Raw genomic sequence first — 5,369 nt, forward strand, 5'->3', positions numbered from 1 at the left:
CAATAGGAACTCTCATTTATTGTTGGTAGTGATGCAAAACGGTACAACCAATTTGGAGGAGTTTGGCAGTTTCTTACAAAGCTAAATATAGTGTCATCATACGATCCAGTAATCACACACTTAGGTATTTACCCAAATGAGTTGAAATTGATGTTCACACAAAAAATCTGCACATAATTGTTTATACAGCTTTGTTCACAATTGCCAAAACTTGGAAATAAATAAAATGTCCTTAACAGATGAATGGAAAACCAATTATGATGCACCCATTCCATGGAATATTATTGAATGATTAAAATAAATGTGTTATCAATCTATAAAAAGACATAAAGGAAATCAAATGCATGTTACTAAGTGAAATAAGCCAATCAAAAAAGGCTACTTACTGTATGATTATACCTATATGGCATTCTAGAAAATGGAGACAATAAAAAATATGTGGTGTCCAGGGATTGGGGAAGAAAGGAGGGGTGAATAGATAGAGTAGATTTTTAGGACAAGGAAACTATTTTTTAGAATACTCAAATGATGGAAAAATGGCATTATGTATTTGTCAACTCACATAGAATGTAGAATGCATACAGTGTATCATAATTTACACAATGTACTTTTTTGGTAATAACGTATCAGTATCAATTTAATCCAATTATGAATAACAATTGTAACGTATGTATTACACTAATGGAAGATGTTAAAAATAGGGGAAACTGTGTGGAGTGGGAGGGGTGGTATAGGAGAACTCTCTACTTTCTGCTCAATTTTTCTGTAAACTTAAAACTGCCTTAAGAAATAAAGTCTAATAAAAAAAATCTAAAAACAAGGAGAAAGTAAAGACAATACCAACTTTCTACTGTAAGATCACACCCATTTTATTAATTATGCTGCTCAAGTACTTAAAGTATGTTTTTGTCTATTTCATGTCAGAACTGATAGTGTTCTATTTAAATCTCATTACATTTGCATTTCCACTTTTTGTATATTTTAGCAGTACTTAAAAGTTTAGCAGTGCTAATTTTTATATTATATTGTCTGCAATACTTTGTCTTATAACAACTTAACAATCTCTTAGGTTTAGTAAAAAAATAAAATTTAAAAATTAATATAAATAACTAATTGGATTATTTTTCTTTCAGTTTATTCAGAATCACCAGTCCCCAGGTGTTTCCTTTAATATATCTGAATATGTGCTCAAATTCACAAATGCTTACAAGCTGCAGTAAGATCAGTCATAACCACAGTCCTATCCATCATATTTAGATTCACCATGCTAGTAGAATCAGATCAAAACATATCCTGAACTTGGAGTTATCTTCAATATATGAAGGTGGTTTTTCAAATATCTCCAGAGATGATGACAATTCCTTCTTAAGCTATGTATAGATCTCATCCTTCACTATTTAAATCAAGATACACACACACACACACACGTGTGTGTGTGTATGGATATATACATATATACATATATATGTGTGTGTTTATATATACGTGCACACACACACACAACACACACACACACACACACACACACACACACATATATATATGGCACATATTGCTGCAAAAAAAATAATCACAAACTGTGGTTTAAAACAATACCCATATATTACATTATAGCTTCTGGGACATGTCTGGCCACAGCTTAGCTGAACTCTTTGCTCAAGGTCTCACAAAGCTGCAATCGAGATGTCGGCATTTGTGGTCTTAACCAGAGTCTTGACTAGGAATAAATCATCTGCCAAATTCCCTCAGGCCGTTGGCAGAATCCATCTCCTAGTGCTTACAGGAATTAGGTCCCCATTTCCTTGCTGGATGTTGGCCAATGGCCACATTTAAGTCTCAGGGGCCTCCAGCAGATTACCAATGCATGACCCTCTCCTTAGTTCACAACCTGGCTGTTTGTTTCTTCAAGACCAGCAGAAGACTATCTCTCTCGAGTCTGCTAAACAGAATCATATGTTAAGAAACATAACTAAGGTAGTGATATTCTGTCACCTTTGCCCTTCAACATAACCTAGTCAGGGCACCCTAGATTATATCTACCATGGGCAATTTAAAAGACTGTACTTTAGTTTCTATATATGTAATTTTACCATCCTTTTGTTGGTGGTGGTTCTACTTTTGTCAAGTGACATACAATTGGAAAAAAACTTGATTTATTTTGATTTACTGATACATAAAATTGCTCCCTTTTGTTATAATGCTTTTTATGTTCAGAAGTCTTAGTTGTCTGCAACTAAATTGATACCTGGAATTTATTTGGGTTCATGTATGACTCATATGTTTCTTTGTTTTTTTTAAATTTGCCTTTCTTTGTATCTTTAAGCATGTTCTTTTTGTTTTTATGTTTTTTAGTTTTTTAATATTATTTAAAAAATTTCTTAATGTTTATTTATATTTGAGTGAGAGAGAAAGAGCATGAGCAGAGAAGACACACAGAGAGAGGGAGATACAGAATCTGAAGCAGACTCCAGCTCTGAGCTGTTAGCACAGAGCCTGATGTGGGGCTCAAACTCAAACTCACAAGCCACGAGATCATGATGTGAGTTGAAGTAAGATGCTTAACTGACTGAGCCATGCAGGTGCCCCATATCATTTATTTATTTTAAATAAAAAAGATATATATTTAAAATACACATGATGTGGGGCGCCTGGGTGGCTCAGTCAGTTAAGCGTCCAACTTCGGCTCAGGTCATGATCTCACGGTCCGTGGGTTCGAGCCCCGCGTCGGGCTCTGTGCTGACAGCTCAGAGCCTGGAGCCCGTTTCAGATTCTGTGTCTCCCTCTCTCTCTACCCCTCCCCTGTTCATGCTCTGTCTCTCTCTGTCTCAAAAATAAATAAACGTTAAAAAATAAAATAAAATAAAATAAAATACACATGATGCTTTGATATACACTTACAGAATGAAATGAAAACATTAAAAATAGAACTACCATGTGACCCAGCAATCCTTCTTCTGTGTACACACCCAAAGGAAATGAAATTATTACCTAAGATATCTGTGTTCCTATGTTCACTGTAGCATTATTTACCATGTCCAAGATATGAAAATCTGTAAATGGATGAATGGAGGAGTAATTGTGATATACAAGGACAATCTCACACACACGCACACACACACACACACACACACACACACACACAGGAATATTATTCAGCCCTTAAAAACAGGGAGATCCTGTTGTTTGCCACATAATGGATGAAACGAGGATGTTATAGTAAGTGAAAAATCCAAACACAGAAAGAAACCCTGCATGATTTCACTTACATGTAGTATCTAAAAATATTTCATACACAACAGAAGGGGGGAGCCAAGATGGCATAACAGTATGGAAGTTTTTTGTGTGTCTTGTGTCCGTGAAATACAGCCAGGCCAACACTAAACCATCCTGCACACCTAGAAAACTGATCTGAGGATTAACACAACAATCTGCACAACCTGAACCACAGAATTCAGCAGGTACATGGCGTGGAGAGGTGAATTTGGGGAGCAAGAAGTCACAGCATGTAGGAAGCCGCTTTTGAGGGCAGAGAGAGTATGGAGATGGTGGGGAGCATACGGGAAAAGCACCCCTCCCCAAAAGCTGCTGGAGAGAAAGTGGAAAATTGGAAACAGCTGCAGGGACTAAACTAAAAGGGGAGAAAGGAGAAAGGAAAGGGTTTAAATTCCATGAAGACTGTAAACAAGGGGAGAGCAAAGTCTGCAACTCCACAGCTCGATACTTGGTGGTGCTCTGGTGGGAAAGGCAAATCCTGAGAGGCAGAGTGGGGTCCGGGGATTCTTGAGCCACACGGGGAGAAGCAGTTCCACTGCTGGAAGGATAGTTGGTAGAAACTGTTGAGGCACTCTGGTCCCAGCAGACCCCAGACAATGGCCACATTCACTGGTGCTGGAACAAGGTCATTGGGGTGAAGCCTGGTGCCAGATGTGTGTTGTGATTTTCCATAATCTCTGAAATGCTGCTGCTACCCTATCGCGTGAACTTTTTCTGGGGCGGGCTGGCAGCTGGCTGCAATCTCGGGGCACTGGCAGCAGCAGGGTCCAGTGGGCATTCCTGGGTGCAGCCAGCATTTGGCCATTGCTCAGTGATACCCTCCTGCAGAGGTGTGGAACGGGTCAAAGCTGCAGTCCTTCAGAAGTAAGGGGCCGGGTAAAATAGTTGCTTTGGAGATAAAACTTGGGAGACAGGTACTGCCTGGGGCTTGGTCATGGAGAGTAAAAAAGTAGGGGAGTGAACGAGAGCTGAAGACAGAGGACAGGTGCACAATTGCTGATTGGGGAGAACAGAGTTCTCATACTAGAGACTGGATAGGTGGGTGGCGCCATTTTCACCACTCCCGCACATGCGCATACGCACCTATGAGCGGTTCAACAATCCACCCCAGTAGGCTAGCAGTGCCATCTAGTGGAGAACAGAGCCATTACACTTAGCTTCTCCCAACTGGGCCAACCTCAAACTTCCAGAACACAAGTCTCCCTGCCTGTTTAGTTTATGGACTATAAAGCACTTCATAGTCTGACTTCTAGAGGAAAACAAAATAATTTCAGTCGTATTTCAATCTGTTAGCAGGTCTATCTATTCAATTTTCTTTTTTTCCCCTCTTTTTCCCTTCTTTTCTTTTTCTTGAATACAGAAAGAGAAAAAATTTATTTTTATTTCCAATTTTTATTAAAAATATTTTTCTTTAATTTTTTTACTATATTTTTTACTTTTGTGTAAATTTTTTCAAATTCTATTTCACTTCCATAATTTTATTTTAGTCTACTACAGTGTATTCACTTTTTCAAATTTTCAAATGATTTCCTTTTTTTTGTTTCTTTTCTTTTTCATGAATGCAGAAAGAGAAAAAATTCATTTTTATTTTTAATTTTTATTACAAATATTTTTCTTTTATTTCTTTTCTACTATATTCTTTATTTTTGTGTAATTTTTTTCAAGTTCTATTTTACTTTCATCATTTCATTTTAGTCTATATCAGTGTATTCAATTTTTCAAATTCTCAAATAATTTCCTTTTTTTTCAACTTTTTCTCTAATCTATCAAACCACTTTCAACACCCAGACAAAAATACACCTAGGACCTAGCATCATTTATTCAGTTTGTGTGTGTGTGTGTGTGTGTGTGTGTGTGTTTAATATTTTTAATTATAATATTTTTAATTTAATTTTTTTTAATTTTAATTTTTCAACCTCATTAATTCCTTTTCTCCCTTCAAAATGACAAAATGAAAGAATTCACCCCAAAAGAAAGCATGAAGAAACAACCGCCAGGGATTTAACCAACACAGATACAAGCAAGATGTCTGAACCAGAATTTAGAATCATGATAATAAGAACCCTAGCTGGAGTCGAAAATAGACTAGAATCCCT

Source organism: Panthera uncia, chromosome F1 (genome assembly GCF_023721935.1).
Source record: "Panthera uncia isolate 11264 chromosome F1, Puncia_PCG_1.0, whole genome shotgun sequence".
In the NCBI taxonomy this organism is placed as follows: domain Eukaryota; kingdom Metazoa; phylum Chordata; class Mammalia; order Carnivora; family Felidae; genus Panthera; species Panthera uncia.